Source organism: Mustelus asterias, chromosome 3 (assembly GCF_964213995.1).
Source record: "Mustelus asterias chromosome 3, sMusAst1.hap1.1, whole genome shotgun sequence".
NCBI lineage: Eukaryota > Metazoa > Chordata > Chondrichthyes > Carcharhiniformes > Triakidae > Mustelus > Mustelus asterias.
The window spans coordinates 134,929,793-134,943,304 of NC_135803.1; the positions used below are offsets into that span (position 1 = coordinate 134,929,793).

General features: G+C 40.1%; 1 protein-coding gene across 6 annotated transcripts in view; it reads left to right on the forward strand.

Moving 5' to 3' along the window:
* Nucleotides 1-13,512, forward strand: part of iqsec1a (IQ motif and Sec7 domain ArfGEF 1a) — a 468,491-nt gene that overhangs the window by 344,779 nt on the left and 110,200 nt on the right. Inside the window, exon 1 of one of the 6 annotated variants that reach the window (XM_078209679.1) lies at nt 9,538-10,079. The exons of the other annotated variants lie outside the window; for them this stretch is intronic. The gene's annotated coding sequence lies outside the window, so the exon portion shown is untranslated. Of the gene's footprint in view, nt 1-9,537; nt 10,080-13,512 lie in introns of those variants that run through there. 6 annotated transcript variants of the gene reach the window in all.

A 13,512-nucleotide genomic window follows, 5' to 3' on the forward strand; every position in this document is an offset into this window, starting at 1 on the left:
TGAATAGGTTGGGACTTTATTCCCTGGAGCGTAGAAGATTGAGGGGAGATTTGATAGAGGTGTATAAGATTTTGATGGGTATAGATAGAGTGATGGGTATAGAGAGTGGTGGGAGTGTGGAATGAGCTGCCGGATAAAGTGGTAAATGCCTTTTAACATTTAAGAAAAACTTGGACGGGTTCATGGATGAGAGGGGTGTGGAGGGATATGGTCCAAGTGCAGGTCAGTGGGACTAGGCATAAAATGGTTCGGCACAGACAAGAGGGGCCAAAAGGCCTGTTTCTGAGTTGTAATTTTCTATGGTTCTATGTACTTTTCTCTCTTGGTGTTCATGTCGAGAGGTCCTTTTGTGTTCTGCACTAATTGGAGGTGTGGAGTTGGTCCAGACCTTTGAGCCCTGGTATTCTATAGGGTTAGCGGCTCCAAGATGATGTAGGACAGCCCAGGCACAATGATCAGATTATGTGAAGTCCAGACCTTTAATGCACCCAATCCATCGCTGGCGTATGGCTGAATCTAGAGGATCGAGCAAGGCCTTTGGAACCTGTGAGCTGCCAGACTGCATTGCCTGAACAAGCACTGGGTCTCGGTTGTCCAGCATGGAGTGTATCCTTCCCCGAAGCATCAAGGATAGTTCTTTTGGCGGCAATGGTCAGGGGACCAGCAACCGATGATATTCCAGAATCCCTCATCACTGATTACATTCCTGGCCCTGGATTTCATCTGAGAATGAATCAGACTGTTCACAATTCTCATCCTTGTTTTCAGTTCCCTCCACAGACTTACCCCTCTCTATCTGTGTAATCTCTTCCAGCCCCACAATCCTCCTCTAAATCTGGCCACTTGAGCTTCCTAGATGCACAATTGGTGGCCTTGCCTTTAGCTGAATTTCCTCCCTAAACCTGTCTGCCTCTGTCTCAATTTCCTCTTTTAAGACGCTCTTTAAAACTTACCAATTTTGACTGTCTGCCTTAATATTTCTCAATTAGACTGTATGTTTTATTTTGACTCTATCAAACACAGTGGTACCTTTTTGTGCATTCGAGGGGATATATAACCCAATTTGATCAGAGAGAGTCCATGTGGACTTGTGAATGGTAAATCATGTCTGACTAATCTAGTTGAATTTTTTTGGTAAGGTCCTTAGAGCTGAAAGTTAATGAGAGGTGTTCAAAGAATCTGGATCAAAGGCAGGTAAATGCAACCGAGATGCAGATTAATTATGATCTGACTGAACGGTGAAACAGGCTCAGGGGTCTAAATGGCTCACTCCTGCTTCTGCGTTGCGAAATAATTGGTACAAGAATTCCAATTGGATGCTCTGCTGCTTCAAATTTTGATAGGAAGAAAATAAAGTGCGACGGATGAGATCACTAATCTGAACAAAATATAATTACAGTCGTCCCAAGTTCCCTTTGAGAAGAATTAATGGGTACCATTAACTGAGCACAGAGCAATATTTTCTATGAAACTCTCATCGCTTACCATTTTAATGGTAATCCATTCCCTTATTTCATGTTTAATTTTGCCAGCAGCCATTTGCGGATAAGCAGGAGCTCAGGAACTGATCCCTGTGTCAGACAACGCCACAGCAACAGGGTATTTAAACAGAAATGTTATTATTTCAGTTTGATTCCTCTGCGTTTTGGGTACTGGCTGCGAAGCCCAATTTAATAACATTGATTGCAACAGTTAACCAAATTGATTTCCAAGATGTGAATAATTGGAACCATTCATGTTCAGTCTGTTCGTGGTAACATCTACCAGCTTATTCAGTTTCAGTAATTGATCATAAATAATATAAATACAATGTAGTTTTTCTTTTAATCATTGCAATTAGATCTAGAAATACCCTGCAACGTAAAGAATCATTATTGCCTTATTCAAAAATATTATTTCTTCCGGGTCCCCACAGTGTCCCTTCACTCTTCACCATGATACTACTACTTTCAATCACCTCTCCACTCCCATCTTTATCCACATCTTTTCTCCTTTGTCCCATCCACTCAGCTTCGACATTTATCTCTTCCCCTCATGCTACTATCACTATCTCATCCTTAAACCTCCACCCATAACCAACCTTTAAGGATTTAATCCCTCTCGTGTGTGGAATGCAGAAGGTCAAGGATCAGGTGAACCACGAGTTAGTCCCTCACTCTTTTTTAAAAAAAACCTTTTATGTGGCAGCAACAGTTTTCTTTTAGCCATAAAGAAGTGGCTTCATCTGCAACCTTTTCTAGTGGGCACAATTCAAGAATGAAGGATCACCCAGACATTGTTCTGGGGAGGTGAAAAGATTCTGCCTGACATCATTTTGCTCCAATGTTTTACACACACATCGTTGAGCTGATGTCCATTTATATCTTTTCCATGCTTGTTGCTGGTTGAGGAGTGAAATCAAGGCCCTGCCAGCACAAGCAGATTGATGTATAACATCTGGTGGAATCATTTTGAAGGTTAGAGGAGTTATCCTGGTGTTCAGTCAATGTTTGCTCCTCAATCAGTATCACTAAAATAAAACATATTATTTGGGTATTATCACATTGTTGTTGGTAGGACCTTTCCATGTGTGAATTGACTGCTGCATTTCCTACATCACAATGACCACACTCAAAGTACTTCATAGGTTGTAAACTGCTTTGGGCTGCCCTGAGGTGGTGATTGACACCATATAAACGCAAGTCTTTCTTTTAGAAAGTGAAAGTGTTTATGATGGGTTTACTTACAGTTCAGCAGAGCAGCTGACCTTACTTGCTGCTTATCTGTCCCTTGTCCTTGCTCACAGTATTTCCAAGGAACTTTGAAGCAATAATAAAGGATCTGATATTTTTCTCATCAACATCTTTGATGGACAGCGAAGACCATCATGCACTCTTGTTGACCTTGGACGAAAAACAGTTCCTTGTTCTAGTTGTTTTTGGACTCCTTCAGCAGACTGTCAACCCCACATCAGCTTTACCTGCACGTGAGCCATCCTTCATTTGCTATTTCAACCAAATTCTGCTTCATTGCCAAGTTCATCCTTTAAGTCTTCCTTAAACCACTGCCAGTTCCTCTTTTCAAAGACTGATGGTAAGATCAGAGGCACCAGTCTTAATCCATTTCTCTTATTTTGTCCTTTCTAATCCATTTCCCTCAGAGATTTCAAATTATTTTTGGTGGTGAATGTCTGGAACGCGCTGCCTGGGGAGGTGGAGGGACCAAGTACAATAGCAGCATTAAGGGGCATCTAGATGAATACATGAATAGAAGGAAATTGGCTCCGTAAGTGCAGACGGTTTTAGTTTAGGCAGGCATGATGATCGACGCACGCTTGGAGAGCCAAAGGGCCTGTTCCAGTGCTGTATTGTTCTTTGTTATTTTCCTTAAAAAAAAACTGAGGAAAGCCTTTGCCTTTCTCTCTCCATCACGCGCCAAAGTGAGAGAAATTTACAAATCTCTCCCAATTTTACCAAGTGAACTTTTGAGAATTTGCTTACTTATAATTTTGAAAAGTGGAATAAATACTCTGGATTCAAATTCCACCCATACTACTGACTGCTCGTAGATGTGCTGCATGACCTGAATCTCTGACAAAGGGTTCTCTAGACTCGAAACGTTGGCTCTATTCTCTCCCCACAGATGCTGTCAGACCTGCAGAGATTTTCCAGTATTTTCTGTTTCTGAATTAATTTCAGCTGTAGGTAAAATTGTCAACTTCAAGTCCAGGCTTTTGGGCAAGGCTGAAGCCTTCAAATAAAAACTTTAATGGAACGGTTAAAAGCTGCAAAGGGCAATGCATTGAATATATTTGATCATATTAATATGAAATGTATAACATTTTGATATTTTTACAATCGTTTTAAATGTTAATCTTGGACTTTGTGAATCTCCGTTACCAAGGAAAAATGAAACTGGGAAAATGAAATTAAAGAATTTTGAGGAATTTGTGGGGAAATGTCACTATGGTCAGAGTCCGCAACTACATGCAGACTTAGTGTTCTAAGTGTTGTGGTTCTCCATCTATTTTGGTGTCTCAGAGCACCAATGTTACATTAACACTGGAAACCATCTTGATACATTCAATGCCTCTGGGCATCACAGGCCACAATAGAACTGTGACAAACGTACAAATTCTAATTATAGATGTACTTGTGGTTACAGAAAAAGACTTGCGATCACCTATTTTCCCAAGGGCAGGTGGAATGAAAGCTGCGTGGATGATTATGATCCTGTCAATTTGTAGGAAATCTTAACACTTTCTTTAAAACTGGAAGTAATCCAATATATGCAGACTGGCTAATGCTCCAAAAGGTAGTCTTGTATAATGTCACTAAACTCGTTGTGGTAGTCTGCCGTTCATTGACGCTAGCCAATGTTTGCTAAATAAATAACAGACTGTTTGCTTGAGTATGTTGTTTGCTCCACTTTACCTGTATATATCACAGGATGAGCAGTTGATTATTAGGTTGAAAAAAGATGTCCAATAAAGCATTAGCCCGTTATTTCTTAATGCTGGCCAAATTATGTTTGCAAAATGTTCCATTTTCATAAAACCCCTACAGTGCTGAAGGAGGCCATTTGGCCCATCGAGTCTGCACCAACCACAATCCCACCCAGGCCCTATCCCCATAACCCCATTTATTAACCCTGTTAGTATCCCTGACACTTATGGGGCAATTTACTACAGTCAATCAACCTAACCTGAACATCTTTGGAGTGAGAAGAAACCGGAGCACGCGGAGAAAACCTGCACAGACACGGGGAGAACGTGCAAACTCCACACAGGCAGTGACCCGAGGCTGGAATCGAACCCCTGGTCCCTGGCACTGTGAGCCAGCAGTGTAAAACACTGTGCCACCATGCCGCCCAACCGTGCAACTGATTTTGCTTCAGTTCAACTTCTCAGCATTCATACTTTTGCTAATCTCTTGTTAAATTTGCGAACGTTCTAACTGTAGCAATTGACTGTGAAGTTTAATATTAAACTTGGGGGCCATTGGGAATGATGCTGGAATAAATTAGCCTTCCCAGTGGCTTGCTTAATTCAATTATTCCACAGTTTGTTGCCAAAATGCTTTTAAAAATTCCAATGAATAACTTATGGACCTGGATCTTGTGGTCGACAGCAAAGGGATGATGCTCTATCCGGAACGGACGGTGGAGTAAGCCACCCACAAACATTTAGCGAGCCCGGTGATGTGGGTTTCATCTTTCCTGAAGTTAATTTTGTTCGGCCGGCAATTACAAGGGGAGTTCAGCAACAGTGACGTGATCAAGCCGATCGTGTTGATGAATTTTCAAATAGCAAATCAGAAACTAACAAGCAAGTTTCATCCTTTACTACTTAGAATTTTACAGAATCATTGAGCCATAGAGTCCTGACAGTGCAGAAAGAGGCCATTCAGCCCACTGAGCCGAAAGATTGAAACATGTACACAGAATTAAATTAGAAGCTGAAATATAGAGATATCTTTTAAAAAGTTAACTAATTTGAAAAATCTGTGGAATTTTTATATCATGGAATGGCAAAATTTGACTTTCCACAAATAAAAGTAGTTTTTCAGGACTACAGAGGTTGTTCACCAGTAATTACAAGCTGGTAATTCAGTAAAACCCCAGTTATAGAAACATAGGAGCAGGAGGAGGCCATTTGGCCCTTCGAACCTGCTCTGCCATTCATCACAATCATGGCTGATCATCCAACTCAATAACCTAATCCTGCTTTTTCCCCATAACCTTTGATCCCATTCGCCCCAAGTGCTATATCCAGCCGCCTCTTGAATACATTCAATGTTTTGGCATCAACTACTTATGCCTCATTCAAAAAGGCATCACCTTTTCAAAGATTTTTACGGCTGGAATAATGATATAAGAAGTGGAAGTTCACATCAGTTTGTTGATTTTTTAAATAATTTCGATTTGCTTTAATCAGCATATCCTGTGGAGGAGCAGAGGATCACTGACAGCAACTTTTGAATTTGGTTGTATGTTTGCAGGCGTCTGAAGCTGCTCTCAGTTTCGTAGAGTAATGTAGGGGGGTGTGGACATTTTTGCCACTACTACAAACACAATCATTTTTCTCTGATTGAGAGTAGGTATGACAACAACTTGTATTTATGTTAGTATTTGTTGCAGAATGGGGAGGTAAAGAGGCATGTTGGCAATTGTTTTCACTTTCTGGTATGTATAGCAATTTTAATTAAGGCATCATAGAGTTAAGGTCTTATTACAGTTAACACTTTCAAAGGTTCAATCCTTATTTTGCCAAAGTGAATCAAAATTAACTATCATATGGTTTTGTTTAGAATGCTGCATTGAAAACAACAGTGTAGCTCAGTTGACAGAATTCCTGCCTCTTTTATTTGATTTATTTGACTTATTATTGTCACATGTATTAGCATACAGTGAAAAGTATGGTTTCTTGCACGCTACACAGACAAAGAATACCGTTCATAGAGAAGTAAACGAGAGAGTGCGCAGAATGTAGTGTTACAGTCATAGCTGGGGTGTAGAGAAAGATAACTTCGTGCAAGGTAGATCCATTCAAAAGTCTGACGGCAGCAGGGAAGAAGCTGTTCTTGAGTTGGTTGGTATGTGACCTCAGACTTTTGTGCCTTTTTCCCAACGGAAGAAGGTGGAAGAGAGAATGCCTGGGGTGCGTGGGGTCCTTAATTATGCTGGCTGCTTTGCAGAGGCAGCAGGAAGCGTAGACAGTCAATAGATGGGAGGCTGGTTTGCGTGATGGATTGGATTACATTCATGACCTTTTGTAGTTTCTTGTGGTCTTGGGCAGAACAGGAGCCATACCAAGCTGTGATACAACCAGAAAGAATGCTTTTTATGGTGCATCTGTAAAAGTTGGTGAGAGTCGTAGCTGACATGACAAATTTCCTTCGTCTTCTGAGGAGGCCACAGGTTCAAGTCACACTCACTGGATGAATTTCTTCCTTTGGATAATATGTAATTGCATTCCAAATTGGTTGACTCTACTGCAGCCGTGATGGATTGCGTATCCTGCCTTTCTGCAAGGTCTTATTCTCATTGCTCTCTTTTTGTCCATGTCTGGGATAATGTCGATGGTAAGGCATGGATTATTGGGGAGTCAGTTTAGCTCGGGTGGCTGGACAGTTGGTTCGTGATGCAGAGTGATGCCAATTGCACGGGTTCAATTCCCAAATCGGCTGAGGTTATTCATGATGCCCTGACTTCTCAACTTTGCCCCTTGCCTGAGGTGTGGTGGTCCTCAGGTTAAATCACCACCAGTCAGCCCCTCCCCCCCCACCCCCCCACCCCAAAGCGGAGAGCAACATATGGTCATCTGAGACTATGGCAACATAATTTATGTATTACTATATCAATATCAATCCCTTAGTGCCTGACAGAGTTCTGTACGGGCAAGACGAGGTAACAGATTCCCTTAATTGAAGGACATTAGTGAACCAGTTGTCTTATTATGGCATTCCAGTTATCCACAGTTGTGCATTTCTAATGCCAGCCAGCATATAACCAACTGATTTCAATTTCATTGTTTGTTAAGGTGGAATTTCAACTTGTCTCCTAGCTAGATGATCCAGTAGCACAATTGGCAGATTTATTATACCCTTTCTTCTGCTTCCTATTTGTAGAGTTCCATCTCGTAATACAGTGAGATTGGCGTTCGTCTTTCCAGCTCCTGTTTATGCATTACATGAGTTTAAGTAGCAGCTGACAATGAGAGTCAAACACACAAGTTAAGCTCGTCTGTGACCACTGTACTAATGGACTAGTTTTGTATAGAGAAGTTAATGGAATAAAATTTTTGTCAGGTTAATAAAGTAAACTTTAACAGAAGTGACTTACATGTGGCATGGAAAATCGGTACACCTTCTGATGCCAAGTGTGATGCCAGGTGAAGTATTGTACAAGTGTTAAACATTTCAGGAAGGTTGACTCAGTGGATGGATGCTTGCTGATCTCTTTGGGAAATAGAATTTCACATCAGGTCAAATAACTAAACTTTACGCAATCTAAAGTCTGTATATTTTTGGATATATTTTTCTCTCAAACATTTTTAATTGGACGGTTATCATTTCATAATTAATTTGGTACACCGGGTAATAACCCAGTGAAGGTGTTTTAAAATTTTAAGACCGTCATATAGTTGTGAGCACTGCGAATGCAAGTGAATAAGGAAAGGTCCTCCACACTCAACTCAGCCAGTGGATTGCAGAATGGAGTATTCTTAAAACTGTCAATCACATGCAGCACTGAAATTCTACTTTGAAAATAGTCTCATCTCAAATGTTCATTAATCTGTCAAAATAAATAACCATTCAAAAATATCTTCAAAACATTTAATCATGTTATCTGCTGGTAAAACTGTCAACAAAATAGAGCATACTAGTCCCCTTCAGCTGTGTAAGCAATTCCTGCTGAGCCAGACCTATTAGTGGGGTTTGGAACTCACCCGTGCATTCATAATGGGATTGCATTACACAATTGAATAAACAGACCCACAGAGCTTAATATAGTAGACTCTGAAGTTGCCTAACCAGATGTACAGCCATCTGCTCTATTATGTCTCAGAAGCTCAACAGAATTTCCATCAGAGAAGTCTAGCAATCGATTTTTTCAACGTGCAAAAAGATGTCCAGACTTTAAATCATTGTACAACTGAAACCACAGTGTTCAGATGAAGTATGTAGACCAGAATTTCAATACCGTTGAATGCAGAAGAGCACTTGATCCACTGAGTAAAATATTCTGATGCATGTGAACGCTTACACAATGCAGAGTGATTACTGGTTGGCTACCTTTTCGGGGCAGAGGCCTACAATCAATCGCTGCGTTGACAACACTTAAATCAACATACACCATTACATTTTGACATTTGAAGTTGGCAAAACCTTTTAAACTTAACTGTCAAAAGGTTTTTGATTCCACAGCAGGCATCATGAATTGACTTACCTGACATGGTTCCCACACACTTGACACCCACCCACCTCGATGAAAATACCATTGTCAGGGAAAATTAGATTTGCTGCCAGCATTTAAAAGGCAATCTCACCATCACTAGGTGAGCGCCAGGTTGCGATCCTCCACATTTCCCATTCCGGGGAAAATAACATCCGTTGGAAATTGGCTGGTAAATTTAAAATTATGGCCCCACATGCCGCCACTTTGAGTTTCTCAATGCGGGCTCACTCCAGGCTGGGAGAGGAAATTTCAGCCCAGAGTGATCACTTTGAGAGCAATGAATATTACTTTTTTGTTGCACCTTGTTATTGTGTTCCTGAGCTGTGGAACAGTAACTGCAGAACTACCTGTTTTATGCGTGTAATTGGAGCAAGTGATTTTGATCCTCTTGAGGCTTATAAATAGATGCAATGTTGTTAAGCGAAAGAAAATTCTTTAACCAAACTTTTGTCATAAAAGGAGATCCACATTTTAATTGCATTGGCTTTGAAGTGCAGACTGAGACTGCACACGAGTAATTCAGCCTCTACCGTCCTGGCAATAGGAAAATGAAACAAAATCTTTCTTGATTTATCAGTGCACGCTTTGTGAGTTTGATGAGCAAAATGTCATTGCAACTGACCTTACTGATGCCTATTTCATGCATTGGCACGGCAGCCTGGTAACTGCTTACTTTCACCTGCAGTCTAAAGGATAGAAGGGCACTGATGTATATTTAGAGCTACAATAGCTATGGTTTTTTGCTCCAGCACATGTGACATTCAAATTCAATAAGTATTTGCCAGTTCCTGATTCCTATTCCTGATTTATACCGAAGCTTAGCCGGCAATGACCTTGAAACCTGATTGTTTAACAGAAGCAATTATCGGAGAAGCATGCATTAGGTTACAGTAGATCATGAAAGCTGCTGAATAGAGAGAGCCACAAAATACAGCCCGTCACATCGACGTTATATGATTTTGCTGATCAGTAAATCCTGATTACTGGATTTGGGCCTGCCCTGCGCTCCACAACGAGGCACTGTATAGCTTCATCTTCCTCCGGGCCACACAGTCACTGCAATTGCACTGCATCCGGAAGCTTGACAGCTCCAGCTGTGTGTTTTTTATTTATTCATGGTCTGCAAAAGCATGAAGTCAGAGGTAGGTGAATTATGCAGTGCAGCAAGTGACTGCAGTAACAGTAGTAATGTGATGAATAAGCACAGTCTACAGAGGCTTCTACTTTATTAGTGTTTACTTGCTGTACGGCAGTAGGGCGGCCTTCATGTTCTTGGTAGATTTTCTTGAATCCGTAATGTAATATAATGAAGGAATGAAACGGAGGGAGCAGATAGAGGGCAGATTTGATGATGTAAGTTGGAACTCTGCTTTGGAGAAGAAGTGAAGCTTGGAGATATTGTGGTTACTTTTCTTTTCTTTGGTTCTTCAGTTCAGTAACTTGATGTAATGCACTGTCTATATTTCCCTGCAGGAAGCACACACTTTTTAATGAAATTGACGCGTGATGATAAAGCTCAATAAACCCAGCATCAATTGTGGCTGAGGTCATGCATTTATTTGTTTCTTGTCAATAATGTGTAGCCAAACTGAATAAATCTTAGCTTATATTGATAAATTTTCAATTGATCCTGAGAGTTGTCATTATTTACTGTTTTTGAAAGTGGATAATCTGAATAAATTGAGATCGACAGGGTGATCTGGTTATTTTGGGCGGTACGGCCAAGTTATAATCACCATTGATTTGATTAACTATGCTAATGGCGGAGAGAGGAAAACCCACAATATTTTATTCCAATGTCATAGTTAATTGACCTGAGGATTTCAATATTAATTCATCAGCATTACAGTTTTTTTGATGGTTGTAAAACTGAGCATTTGTAGCAGTTTTAGTCCATTTAATGTTGTGACATGGATAATCTTCAAGCAGGCATAAATACTTGAAATTATAAGGATATATTCACGTTTGTAGGGGGGTTCCTTCAACACAAAAAGTGAAACGTATAGGAAAAGAACCGTTATCATTTCTCAGACTTCATCCTATCAGAAATTAAAACTATTGAACATTTCAGTAAAAAAATAAATATTTTGAAGTTTATATTGTGGGAACGTTCGGATGCTTTCTTTTTGCGATAAGGGATTGCTGAAGGGATTATGGATTAAACATTATGCACCTTTGAAATTGTCCTCTTTAACATCAGGGCTCTCTGGGGTGATGTACGCTGTAGTCAGCTGTGCTTTGGTGCATTTAGTATTGGTTCCCCTCAATAGTAAGTGGAGGAGTTTCTTGAAAACTTATGGGCAGAAGATGTTATGTTTTCAATGAATATTGTAGGTGTCTCCTTCAACAGAAGATCCATTGGAGTCAGTTTACCCTGACAGATAATTTTATAGGATGGTACATAATAGAATTGCATTCTCTCAATTGTTGCCTGCATATTTTTGAGTAACTTGCATTTTTCTGCATCTCAAGTGCAGAGAATTCCCTTTTTTAAGTTTCAATTTGAGGAATAGGATTTTTATAACTAGGACATTGAGGCAGTCGTACGTTGCAGATTTTGAAAGACTTCAGGATTTGAAGATATGGCACATTTCACTTGGTGAAATAATTGTTCAATATGAAAAAAGTGTGAAAAACGAAAAGCTGACGACTTGCATGGAAATGAAAATCTTAGTTAATTTTGAATTCTCATAGTACTTTACCATTATTTTCTAATTCTTCACTTCTCTGTGACCTTCCCAAGCTAGGCACAACTTTCTGCTAAAACAGTTCTGTTACATGGGCCTCATTGCAAAGCACTCTTTAGAAAACAGCGCAAGTCATACAGATGAAGATAACTTTCATGTTACCTTAGTTCATGCATCCTTAATGAACCTTCAGCACCTATTTTAATACGCAGCTTTCTTTGATCATTATATGTTTTTCCACTCCCACCAATTTACCCAGTGTCCCAATCTACTTGTTGATCATAGTTTATGTGAAAAGGATTTTGCGTTCATTTGGCTCTCATTAGATGTGATTTATACCTTTGATTATCATTGTTTAACTTGAAGGATTTACCCACTATACCATTAAGTATCTTGGACTTCTCAATGTGGACCTCTCTTACTTGCCTCAATTTAAGGCAGGAAAGTGATGGTATTTTCATTAAACACAGATCTCTGCTATTAATATTCTGCCTTTTCTCTGCGATTGGACTAAGGTTTGAAGATCTCCCTCCTCTCTCAAAAGCAATGAGCAGTACACTTTAGTTGGCCAAATTAGTGTATAGTTAAAGCAGCGTGTATTCAAACTTGTACACTGTTTCAGTGATATAGTTTAGCATTCTATTTGCTCTGTAGATTATTGCTTTGCAAATTATTTCTGATATCTTAACTTTGCTCTTTATTTCAAACACCTTTTGCTGAGTAGAAAATATGATTTTTAATTCTATTGATGTGTTTGATGTATCAATTTAAAGTTGTGGTAACGCTGATGGACTTCAGCACATCCTGAAACCTTGTTATGGCTGCACGGACAGTTTGAATATGTGAGAGCCCCCAATGAAGCTTTGATCTAGAACTCACTCAAATCAGTTTTGTTTGAAGTAGGAATCCATTTTCAGTGTTAATCCTGTGCACATCCGATCAGCTGAAAGCATTTTTTTAAAAACTGGTGTGTCAGTAATTCTAATTGGGGTGGATATTTCAGCGTCTGAGTTAACAGCAGTTCCTGGGATCAAGAGGCATTCCACATTCGATTAGCTAAGCAAACAGAGATTGTAAATTGTGTTTTAGGATTGACATTATCATCATGAGGGCAAGACATGATTATTGATTTGATATAACTAGGTTAATAACGTACAAAATGATTGTCCATCTATGGGGCAACCTTCTTAACCAAAATGCACAACGGAAATAAATCATCGTTTTGAAAGATGGATTTTTGCGGAACATTTAGCAGAAGGTTTTGTATAAAGATAAGCCACCAATAAGTTAATATTCTTCTATATCAGATGTGTTGATGGTCTGCTGTATGAGGCTTGTTCAACCTTTTCATTTGAGGGCTACACTTGCATATTTTTCTCCACCCAAGGGCCAATGAGCAAATTTCAGATAGATCAGGTTTGGCACAAAAGTAAACTGAATTTTTAAAAAAGATTTGAGGTTTTAAGGAAAGAACCAATTGCTTGGCAATAGGACAGCAATGTCGTAGCAATAAATTGTTCAGTTCAATTAAAATAACCAGTGTGCGAGAGGGTCAGCGTATGTGGATGAATGTAAGTGGTCTGTGCTGCTGTACGGTGGGTAGAGTGAGTGAGAAACCTGAGACTGGGCGTAAGGCACCTACCCCTACACAGACTCAGTATCTCACACTCATCCCCTCAGTCTCTCGCACTCACCTACCCACCTCCCCTCTTGCACCAACCCACTCTCACCATACACTCTCCCTCCCATCCACATTCACTCACTCAATCCCACCCACTCACACTCACTCACTCGCTCAATCCCACTCATAGACACTCACTCCCACACACTCACCCACCCACACACACACTCTCATCCACACACTCACTTCCACTCATTCGCTTCCTCA